We start from the raw sequence: 13,036 nt of genomic DNA, 5'->3' as shown, positions 1-13,036 counted from the left end.
CACAGGCTTATAGGACAGTCTAGCCACTGTCAGAAATAGCAGAACAAAGTAACACTAGAGATAATCTGATGGCGAGAGGCAAGCGCAGGAACCCAAGCAACAGAAACCAAGACTACATGGCACCATCGGAGCCCAATTCTCCCATCAAAAAAAACATGGAATATCCAAACACACCAGAAAAGCAAGAGCTATTTTCAAAATCATATTTGATCATGATGCTGGAGGACTTCAAGAAAGACATGAAGAACGCCCTTAGAGAACAAGTAGAAGCCTACAGAGAGGAATCGCAAAAATGCCTGAAAGAATCGCAAAAATCCCTGAAAGAATTCCAGGAAAACATAAATAAACAAGTAGAAGCCCATAGAGAGGAGACACAAAAATCCCTGAAAGAATTCCAGGAAAACATAAATAAACAAGTAGAAGCCCATAGAGAGGAGACACAAAAATCCCTGAAAGAATTCCAGGAAAACACAATCAAACAGTTGAAGGAATTAAAAATGGAAATAGAAGCAATCAAGAAAGAACACATGGAAACAACCCTGGATATAGAAAACCAAAAGAAGAGACAAGGAGCTGTAGATACAAGCTTCACCAACAGAATACAAGAGATGGAAGAGAGAATCTCAGGAGCAGAAGATTCCATAGAAATCATTGACTCAACTGTCAAAGATAATGTAAAGCGGAAAAAGCTACTGGTCCAAAACATACAGGAAATCCAGGACTCAATAAGAAGATCAAACCTAAGGATAATAGGTATAGAAGAGAGTGAAGACTCCCAGCTCAAAGGACCAGTAAATATCTTCAACAAAATCATAGAAGAAAACTTCCCTAACCTAAAAAAAGAGATACCCATAGACATACAAGAAGCCTACAGAACTCCAAATAGATTGGACCAGAAAAGAAACACCTCCCGTCACATAATTGTCAAAACAACAAACGCACAAAATAAAGAAAGAATATTAAAAGCAGTAAGGGAAAAAGGTCAAGTAACATATAAAGGGAGACCTATCAGAATCACACCAGACTTCTCGCCAGAAACTATGAAGGCCAGAAGATCCTGGACTGATGTCATACAGACGCTAAGAGTACACAACTGCCAGCCCAGCTTACTGTATCCAGCAAAACTCTCAATTAACATTGATGGAGAAACCAAGATATTCCATGACAAAACCAAATTTACACAATATCTTTCTACAAATCCAGCACTACAAAGGATAATAAATGGTAAAGCCCAACATAAGGAGGCAAGCTATACCCTAGAAGAAGCAAGAAACTAATCGTCTTGGCAACAAAACAAAGAGAATGAAAGCACACAAACATAACCTCACATCCAAATATGAATATAAAGGGAAGTAATAATCACTATTCCTTAATATCTCTCAATATCAATGGCCTCAACTCCCCAATAAAAAGACATAGATTAACAAACTGGATACGCAACGAGGACCCTGCATTCTGCTGCCTACAGGAAACACACCTCAGAGACAAAGACAGACACTACCTCAGAGTGAAAGGCTGGAAAACAACTTTCCAAGCAAATGGTCAGAAGAAGCAAGCTGGAGTAGCCATTCTAATATCAAATAAAATCAATTTCCAACTAAAAGTCATCAAAAAAGATAAGGAAGGACACTTCATATTCATCAAAGGAAAAATCCACCAAGATGAACTCTCAATCCTAAATATCTATGCCCCAAATACAAGGGCACCTACATACGTAAAAGAAACCTTACTAAAGCTCAAAACACACATTGCACCTCACACAATAATAGTGGGAGATTTCAACACCCCACTCTCATCAATGGACAGATCATGGAAACAGAAATTAAACAGTGATGTCGACAGACTAAGAGAAGTCATGAGCCAAATGGACTTAATGGATATTTATAGAACATTCTATCCTAAAGCAAAAGGATATACCTTCTTCTCAGCTCCTCATGGTACTTTCTCCAAAATTGACCATATAATTGGTCAAAAAACGGGCCTCAACAGGTACAGAAAGATAGAGATAATCCCATGCGTGCTATCGGACCACCACGGCCTAAAACTGGTCTTCAATAACAATAAGGGAAGAATGCCCACATATACGTGGAAATTGAACAATGCTCTACTCAATGATAACCTGGTCAAGGAAGAAATAAAGAAAGAAATTAAAAACTTTTTAGAATTTAATGAAAATGAAGATACAACATACCCAAACTTATGGGACACAATGAAAGCTGTGCTAAGAGGAAAACTCATAGCGCTGAGTGCCTGCAGAAAGAAACAGGAAAGAGCATATGTCAGCAGCTTGACAGCACACCTAAAAGCTCTAGAACAAAAAGAAGCAAATACACCCAGGAGGAGTAGAAGGCAGGAAATAATCAAACTCAGAGCTGAAATCAACCAAGTAGAAACAAAAAGGACCATAGAAAGAATCAACAAAACCAAAAGTTGGTTCTTTGAGAAAATCAACAAGATAGATAAACCCTTAGCCAGACTAACGAGAGGACACAGAGAGTGCGTCCAAATTAACAAAATCAGAAATGAAAAGGGAGACATAACTACAGATTCAGAGGAAATTCAAAAAATCATCAGATCTTACTATAAAAACCTATATTCAACAAAATTTGAAAATCTTCAGGAAATGGACAATTTCCTAGACAGATACCAGGTATCGAAGTTAAATCAGGAACAGATAAACCAGTTAAACAACCCCATAACTCCTAAGGAAATAGAAGCAGTCATTAAAGGTCTCCCAACCAAAAAGAGCCCAGGTCCAGACGGGTTTAGTGCAGAATTCTATCAAACCTTCATAGAAGACCTCATACCAATATTATCCAAACTATTCCACAAAATTGAAACAGATGGAGCCCTACCGAATTCCTTCTACAAAGCCACAATTACTCTTATACCTAAACCACACAAAGACACAACAAAGAAAGAGAACTTCAGACCAATTTCCCTTATGAATATCAACGCAAAAATACTCAATAAAATTCTGGCAAACCGAATTCAAGAGCACATCAAAACAATCATCCACCATGATCAAGTAGGCTTCATCCCAGGCATGCAGGGATGGTTTAATATACGGAAAACCATCAACGTGATCCATTATATAAACAAACTGAAAGAACAAAACCACATGATCATTTCATTAGATGCTGAGAAAGCATTTGACAAAATTCAACACCCCTTCATGATAAAAGTCCTGGAAAGAATAGGAATTCAAGGCCCATACCTAAACATAGTAAAAGCCATATACAGCAAACCAGTTGCTAACATTAAACTAAATGGAGAGAAACTTGAAGCAATCCCACTAAAATCAGGGACTAGACAAGGCTGCCCACTCTCTCCCTACTTATTCAATATAGTTCTTGAAGTTCTAGCCAGAGCAATCAGACAAGAAAAGGAGATCAAGGGGATACAGATTGGAAAAGAAGAGGTCAAAATATCACTATTTGCAGATGATATGATAGTATATTTAAGTGATCCCAAAAGTTCCACCAGAGAACTACTAAAGCTGATAAACAACTTCAGCAAAGTGGCTGGGTATAAAATTAACTCAAATAAATCAGTTGCCTTCCTCTATACAAAAGAGAAACAAGCCGAGAAAGAAATTAGGGAAACGACACCCTTCCAAATAGACCCAAATAATATAAAGTACCTCGGTGTGACTTTAACCAAGCAAGTAAAAGATCTGTACAATAAGAACTTCAAGACACTGAAGAATGAAATTGAAGAAGACCTCAGAAGATAGAAAGATCTCCCATGCTCATGGATTGGCAGGATTAATATAGTAAAAATGGCCATTTTACCAAAAGCAATCTACAGATTCAATGCAATCCCCATCAAAATACCAATCCAATAATTCAAAGAGTTAGACAGAACAATTTGCAAATTCATCTGGAATAACAAAAAACCCAGGATAGCTAAAGCTATCCTCAACAATAAAAGGACTTCAGGGGGAATCACTATCCCTGAACTCAAGCAGTATTACAGAGCAATAGTGATAAAAACTGCATGGTATTGGTACAGAGACAGACAGATAGACCAATGGAATAGAATTGAAGACCCAGAAATGAACCCACACACCTATGGTCACTTGATTTTTGACAAAGGAGCCAAAACCATCCAATGGAAAAAAGATAGCATTTTCAGCAAATGGTGCTGGTTCAACTGGAGGGCAACATGTAGAAGAATGCAGATCGATCCATGCTTATCACCCTGTACAAAGCTTAAGTCCAAGTGGATCAAGGACCTCCACATCAAACCAGACACACTCAAACTAATAGAAGAAAAACTAGGGAAGCATCTGGAACACATGGGCACTGGAAAAAATTTCCTAAACAAAACACCAATGGCTTACGCTCTAAGATCAAGAATCGACAAATGGGATCTCATAAAACTGCAAAGCTTCTGTAAGGCAAAGGACACTGTGGTTAGGACAAAACGGCAACCAACAGATTGGGAAAAGATCTTTACCAATCCTACAACAAATAGAGGCCTTATATCCAAAATATACAAAGAACTCAAGAAGTTAGACCACAGGGAGACAAATAACCCTATTAAAAAATGGGGTTCAGAGCTAAACAAAGAATTCACAGCTGAGGAATGCCGAATGGCTGAGAAACACCTAAAGAAATGTTCAACATCTGTAGTCATAAGGGAAATGCAAATCAAAACAACCCTGAGATTTCACCTCACACCAGTGAGAATGGCTAAGATCAAAAACTCAGGTGACAGCAGATGCTGGCGAGGATGTGGAGAAAGAGGAACACTCCTCCATTGTTGGTGGGATTGCAGACTGGTACAACCATTCTGGAAATCAGTCTGGAGGTTCCTCAGAAATTTGGACATTGAACTGCCTGAGGATCCAGCTATACCTCTCTTGGGCATATACCCAAAAGATGCCTCAACATATAAAAGAGACACGTGCTCCACTATGTTCATCGCAGCCTTATTTATAATAGCCAGAAGCTGGAAAGAACCCAGATGCCCTTCAACAGAGGAATGGATACAGAAAATGTGGTACATCTACACAATGGAATATTACTCAGCTATCAAAAACAACGAGTTTATGAAATTCGTAGGCAAATGGTTGGAACTGGAAAATATCATCCTGAGTGAGCTAACCCAATCACAGAAAGACATACATGGTATGCACTCAGTGATAAGTGGCTATTAGCCCAAATGCTTGAATTACCCTAGATCCCTAGAACAAATGAAACTCAAGACGGATGATCAAAATGTGAATGCTTCACTCCTTCTTTAAATGAGGAAAAAGAATACCCTTGGCAGGGAAGGGAGAGGCAAAGATTAAAACAGAGACTGAAGGAACACCCATTCAGAGCCTGCCCCACATGTGGCCCATACATATACAGCCACCCAATTAGACAAGATGGATGAAGCAAAGAAGTGCAGACCGACAGGAGCTGGATGTAGATCGCTCCTGAGAGACACAGCCAGAATACAGCAAATACAGAGGCGAATGCCAGCAGCAAACCACTGAACTGAGAATAGGTCCCCTGTTGAAGGAATCAGAGAAAGAACTGGAAGAGCTTGAAGGGGCTCGAGACCCCAAAAGTACAACAATGCCAAGCAACCAGGGCTTCCAGGGACTAAGCCACTACCTAAAGACTATACATGGACTGACCCTGGACTCTGACCCCATAGGTAGCAATGAATATCCTAGTAAGAGCACCAGTGGAAGGGGAAGCCCTGGGTCCTGCTAAGACTGAACCCCCAGTGAACTAGTCTATGGGGGGAGGGCGGCAATGGGGGGAGGGTTGGGAGGGGAACACCCATAAGGAAGGGGAGGGGGGAGGCGGATGTTTGCCCGGAAACCAGGAAAGGGAATAACACTCGAAATGTATATAAGAAATACTCAAGTTAATAAAAAAAAAAAAGAAAAGAAAAATCTACCTAGATGAATTCTCAAATCTGAACATCTATGCCTCAAATGCAAGGGCATCCACATTAATAAAAGAAACTTTACTGAAGCTCAAAGCACACTGAACCTCAAACAATAATAGTGGGAGACCTCAACACCCCACTCTCACTAATGGAAATATAGCAACAGAAACTACACAAAGACACAGTGAAATTAACAGAAGTTATGAACTAAATGGTTTTAACAGATATCTATAGAATATTTTATCCTTCTCAGCACCTCATGGTACCTTCTTCAAAATAGACCATATAGTTGGTCACAAAACAGGTCTCAACAGATATAAGGTGATTGAAATAATCCCATGCATCCTATCAAACCACCATGGACTAAAGCTGATAATCAATAACAGCAAAAACAAGAAAAAGCCCACATACACAAGCCAAAAGATGCTCTACTCAATCATAACTTGGTCAGGGAAGAAATAAATAAATTAAAGACCTTTTAGAATTTAATGAAAAAATGAAGGCACACAACTTCCCAAACTTACAGGGCAAAATAAAAGCAGTGCTAAGAAGAAAATTCATAACTCTGAATACCTCCATAATGAAATTGGAGAGAATATATACTAGCAGCTTAACCCCACATTTGAAAGCTTTAGAACAAAAAGAATCAAATACATCTAAGAGGAATAGATGGCATGAAATATTCAAACTCAGGACAGAAATAAACCAAATAGAAACAAAGACATCTATACAGAGAATCAACAAAATCAGGGGCTGGTTCTTTGAGAAAATCGACAAGATAGATAAACCCTTAGGTAGAGTAACCAGACAGCACAGAAACAGTATCCAAATTAAGAAAATTATAAATGAAAAGGGAGACATAACAATAGAAACTGAGAAAATTAGAATTTACCAGATCTGACTACAAAAGCCTATACTCAATAATACTGGAAAATCTGGATGAAATGGATGATTTTCTAGAAATATACATAGTGCTAAAGTTAAATCAGGATCAAATTAAACCATCTAAATAGTCCCATAAACCCAAAAGACATCAAAATAGTCATTAAAAGTCTTCTAACTTAATAAAACTCAGGAACAGAAGGATTTAGTGCAAAATCCTATCAGACTTTCAAAGAAAATGTAATACCAATACTCTTCAAACTACTCTACAAAATAGAAACAGAAGAAACACTACCCAATTTGCTCTATGAAGCCACAGTTTACAATGATAACAAAACCAGACAAAGACCCAAGAAAGGAAGAGAACTTCAGACCAATTTCCCTTGTAAATATTGTTGCAAAAATACTCAGTAAGAAATGACCAGGATCACAGAGGCCACAACATCTGCCCCAATGCCCAGAGTAACTGGTTCCCCCAGGATCCAATGACACAAGAACCCTTACCCAGCTAATGGCACAGGTTCCTACTGATCTGAACAAGTGCCCTGAACAGACATTGGCTTCTGGCTCTGCACCCAGTCCCACAACATCCAGAGGAAGGTCGACTCCCAGGTCCTCTAACATGCCCAGGATCTCAGGTGCTCTGAAACACCTAGGATCAAGTAGAGGCCACAATATCTTCCCCAAAACCTGGAGTAACTGGGATTCTCAGGATCCAGGAACACAGGAATTACTGCCTAGGCAGTGGCATGGATTCCTTCCAGTTTGAAAATGCATTAGAGCAGACCAGAGACTCTGGATCTGTACCCACACCTACAACACCCATAGGGAGCCCGGCTTCCAGGCACTCTGAAGTGCCCAGGGTCACAGAATCACAGAGGAAGCTTGATTCCCAGGAAATCAGACACAATCAGAAGCATTGGAGCGCTAACACACTCAAGATCAAAGTTGAGGACAGAACATCTTTCCCAACTCCCAGTGTAACTGAGACCTCCACAGGAACCAGGAAAACACAAGCCAGACCCCAGACGAAGGCAAGGATTTCTTCAAGTTTGTGTCACGGCCCAGAGCAAGCTTAGGGCTCTGTCTCTCAACCCACTACTGCAACACATTGAGGAAGCTTGACTCCCAGGAGCACTGGCACCCCCAGCATCTCATAATCACAGGATCACAGAGACACCTGGACTCTGAGGAGTTCTGACACTACAAGGATTACAGGAGGGACGGGATCTGGTCAGAAAAAGCAAGGGCAGGTAGCACTAGAGAAAAACAGATGGCAAGAGGAAAGTACAAGATCATAAACAAGAGAAACCAAGGCTAGTTGCCATCATCACAACCCTCTTCTACTAGAGCAAGTCAAAAACTAGCTGATTGGAAAAGTAAATAGGATCCAGCATTTTGCTGCATATAGGAAACATACATTAGTGACAAAAACAGACACTAACTAAGAGTAAAAAACAGAAAACAAATTTCTAAGCAAATGGTCCCAACAAACAAGCTGGAGTAGCCATTCCAAAATCAAATAAAATCTACTTTCAACCAAATGTTATCAAAAAAGATAAGGAAGGATAGATACTTCATATTCATCTAAGGAAAAGATCTATGGAGATAAACTTTCAATAATGAATATCTATGGTCCAAATGCAAGGGCACCCACATTCATAAAAGAAATCTTACTAAACCTCAAAGTACACTTTGCACCTTGTATAATAACAGTGGGAGACTTCAACAGGCCACTCTCAGCAACAGACAGATCAAGGAAACAGAAACTAAACAAAGACACAGTTAAACTTAGAGAAGTTATGAACCAAATGGTCTTAACAGTTACCACAAAAATATTTCATCCTTCTCAGTACCTCATGATACCTTCTCCAAAATAGACCATATAGTTGGTCCTAAAACAAGTCTCAACAGATATAAGAAGATTGAAATAATACCATGCATCCTATCACATCAACATGCACTAAGGCTGGTATTCAATAAAAACAAACAAACAAACAAAGAGTGGAAACTGAACAAGGCCCTACTCATTGACAACTTGGTCAAGGATGAAATAAAGAAATTAAAGACATTTTAGAATTTAATGACAAGGAAGGCAAAACATACCCAAACTTATGGGATACAATGAAAGCAGTGCTAAGAGGAAAACTCATAGCTCTGAGTGCCTCAAAAGAAAGAAAAAGTGTGGGTAGAGGGCATACACTAACAGCTTGGAAGCACACCTAGGAGCTCTACAACAAAAAGAAGGAAATTCACAGTAGGAAATAATCAAACTCAGGGTAAAATAAACCAAGTAGAAATGAACAGAACTCTACAAAGAATTAACAAAACCAGGAGCTGGTTCTTTGAGAAAATCAACAAGATAGATTAAACCCTTAGCCAGACTAAAAAGAGGGCACAGAGAGTGTATTCAAATCAATAAAATGAGAAATGAATAGTTAGACATAACAATATAATCTAATAAAATTTAAAAAGCTATCAGATCCTACTACAAAATCCTATACTCAACAAAACTGGAAAATCTGGAGATTTCTAAACCCTGGTTGTTGTTCAGTTTCTTCACCTGTTTGCTTGTGTGTTCCTGTAATTCTTTGAGGGATTTTTGTGTTTCCTCTTTAAGGGCTTCTATCTGTTTACCTGTGTTGTCCTGTATTTATTTAAGGGAATTATTTATGTCCTTCTTAAAGTCCTCTAACATCATCATGAGTTGTGATTTTTAAATCCGAATCTTGCTTTTCAACTGTGATGAGGTATCCCAGACTTGCTCTAGTAGAGGAAGTGGGGTCTGATGATGCCAAGTAGCCTTTGTTTCTCTTGTTTATGATCTTGTACTCTCCTCTTGCCATCTGTTTTTCTCTAATGTTACCTGCCCTTGCTTTTTTTTCTAACCAGATCCTGTCCCTTCTGTGATCCTAGTTGTGTCCAAAAAAATGGACAATTGTCTAGACAGATACCAGGTACCAACGTTAAATCAGGATGAGATAAACCATCTGAACAGTCCCATAATTCCTAAAGAAATCAAAGCAGTCATTAAAAGTCTCACAACCAAAAAAATAAAAAAATAAAAAAAGATATAAAAAAAACAGGACCCGATGGGTTTAGTGCAGAATTCCATCAGACATTTAAAAAAGAACTAATACAAATACTCTACAAACTATTCCACAAAATAGAAACAGAAGGGACACTACTCAATCTGTTCTTTGAAGCCACAATTACACTTATTCCTAAATCACACAAAGACTCTACAAAACAAGAGAACTTCAGGCCAATTTCCCTCATGAATAACAATGCAAAAATATTCAAACTCTTGCAAACCATATCCAACAACATATCAGAACAATCATTCACCATGATTAAATAGGCTTCATCCCAGGCATGCAAGGAAGGAAGGTTCAGTATATGGAAATCCATCAACTTAATTTACTATATAAACAAACTTAAAAAAAAAACATGATCATTGCATTAGATGCTGAGAAAGCATTTGAAAAATTCAACACCACTTCATGATAAAAGTCTTGCAAAGATCATAAAGATCCATACATAAACATAGTAAAAGTCATATACAGCAAAACAGTAGCCAACCCCAAATTAAATGGAAAGAAAATTGAAGCAAGCCCACTAAATTCAAGGACTAGACAAGGCTGCCCACTCTCTCCCTACCTGTTCAATATAGGACTTGAAGTGCTACCAAGAGAAATTAGACAACTAAAAGAGGTCAAAGGGATGCAAATTGGAACAGAAGAAGTCAAATATTACTATTGGCAGATGATATGATAGTATACTTAAGTGACCCCAAAAATTTCACCAGAGAACTCCTACAACTGATAAACAACTTCAGGGGTTGGGGATTTAGCTCAGTGGTAGAGCGCTTGCCTAGAAAGCGCAAGGCCCTGGGTTCGATCCCCAGCTCCGAAAAAAAGAACCAAAAAAAAAAAAAAAAAAAAAAACAACTTCAGCAAAGTGGTTGGATATAAAAATTCAAATAAATCAGTAAATTTTCTCTACTCAAATGATAAGCAGGCTGATAAAGAAATTATGGAAATGACACCCTTCACAATAGCTACAAATGATATAAAATACTTTGGTGTGACTCTAGCTAAGGCACGTGAAAGATCTGTATTACAAGACTTCAAGTATCTGAAGAAAGAAATTAAAGAAGATCTCAGAAGATGGAAAGATCTCCCATGCTCATGGTTTGGTAGGATTAATTTAGTAAAATAGGCCATCTTGCCAAAAGCAATCTACAGATTCAATGCAATCCCCATCAAAATTCATATTCAATTATTCATAGAATTAGAAAAAGCAATTTTCAGATTCATTTGAAAAAGCAAAAAACCCAGGATATCAAAAAAAATCTTCAACAATAAAAGAACTTCTGGGCGCATCACCATCCCTGACCTCAAGTGGTATTATAAAGTGGTCATGATAAAAAACTGCATGGTACTGGTACAAAGACAGGCAGGTAGATCAATGGAATAGAATCGAAGATCTAGAAATCAACCCACACACCTATCACTCCAATGGAAAAAAGAAAGCATTTTCTTTTTTATTGGATATATTTATTTACATTTCAAATATTATCTCCTCTCCCCCACCAAATCACCCACCCCTTCCCGCCTGCCCACCCTTACATTCCCCTACTCTTGGCAGGATGAAGGGCTTCTCCTCCCTTTGGTGCCCAACAGGGCCATACTCTAATACATATGCAGCTGGTGCCATGAGTCTAAGACAGCATTTTCAAGAAATGGTGCTAGTTTAACTGGAGTTCAGCATGTAAAAGATAGCAAATTAACCCATATTATCTCCTTGTACAAAGATTAAGTCCAACTACATCAAATTACCTCCACATGAAACCAGATACACTGAATCTAATAAAAGAGAAAGTGGGGGAAGATCCTTGAACACATGGGCACAGGGAAAATTTTCATGAACAAAACACCAATGGCTTATGCTCTAAGATCAAGAATCAACAAATGGGACCTCATATAATTGCAAAGCTTCTGTAAGGCAAAGGACACTGTCGTTAGTACAAAACGGCAACCAGATTGGGAAAAGATCTTGACCAATCCTACATCTGATAGAGAGCTAATACCCAACATAAAAAAGAACTCAGAAAGTTAGATCCCAGAAAATCAAAAGCTAAACAAGAATTCTCAGCTGAGGAATATAGAATGGCTGAGAATCATCTAAAGAAATGATCAACATCCTTAGTCATCAGGGAAATGCAAATCAAAGCAATCCTGAGATTCCACCTCACACCAGTCAGAATGACTAAGATCAAAACCTAAGGTGACAGTAGATGCTTTCGAGGATGTGAAAAAATAGGAACACTCCTCTACTGCTGGTGGGATTGCAAGCTGGTACAACCACTCTGGAAATCCGTCTGGTGATTCCTCAGAAAATTTGACATAGTACTATCAGAGAACCTAGCTATTTCTCTCCTGGACATACACCCAAACAATGCTCCAACATATAAAAAAGACACATGCCCCACTATGTTCATAGCAGCCTTATTCATAATAGTCAGAAGCTGGAAAGGACCTAGATGTCCTTCAACAGAGGAATGGATACAGAAAATGTGGTACATCTACACAATGGAGTACTACCCAGCTATTAAAAACAATGACTTCATGAAAATCTTAGGCAAATGCATGGAACTAGAAAATATCTTCAGTAAGGTAAGCCAGTCACAAAAGAGTACAAATGGTATGCACTCACTGATTAGTGGATGTCAGCCCAAAATCTTTGTATACCTAAGAAAAAATTCACACAGTATATGAAGCCCAGGAATAAGGAAAACGAACATATGGATGCTTGATTTCTTCTTAGAAGGGAGAACAAAATACTCATGTGAGGAAATACAGGGACAAAGAGTGGAACAGGGACTGAAGAAAAGGTCATCTAGAGACTGTCTCACCTGGGGATGTATCCCACATGTAGCCACCAAACCCAGTCACTATTGCTGATGCCGAGAAGTGCTTGCTGAAGTAGCCAGATATGGGTGTCTCCTGGGATGCTGTGCGAGAGCCCTACTGATACAGATGAGGATTCTTGCAGCTAACCACGTGCCTGAACAAGGGGACCCCAATGGAGGAGTTAGAGAAAAGACTGAAGGGGTGGAAAGGCTTTACAACACCATAGGAAGAACAACAACTCAACAAACCAGAGTTCCCAGGGACTAAAGCTCGAATGGAGGGACCCATGACTTCAGCTACATATGTGGTGGAGGATGGCATTGTCCAGCATCAATGGGAAGAAAAGC

At 38.9% G+C, this 13,036-nt stretch overlaps 1 non-coding gene across 1 annotated transcript; it reads left to right on the top strand.

The window, feature by feature from the left end:
• Nucleotides 1-10,607: 10,607 nt before the first annotated feature.
• On the top strand, nt 10,608-10,689 carry Trnas-aga31 (transfer RNA serine (anticodon AGA) 31). The gene has a single exon. It is a non-coding gene; the product is annotated as a tRNA-Ser (tRNA).
• Nucleotides 10,690-13,036: the final 2,347 nt, after the last annotated feature.

The sequence above is a fragment of the Rattus norvegicus genome, chromosome 18 (genome assembly GCF_036323735.1).
Source record: "Rattus norvegicus strain BN/NHsdMcwi chromosome 18, GRCr8, whole genome shotgun sequence".
NCBI lineage: Eukaryota > Metazoa > Chordata > Mammalia > Rodentia > Muridae > Rattus > Rattus norvegicus.
Note: the sequence above shows the minus strand (reverse complement) of the source record. Positions and strands in the feature narration are given on the sequence as shown.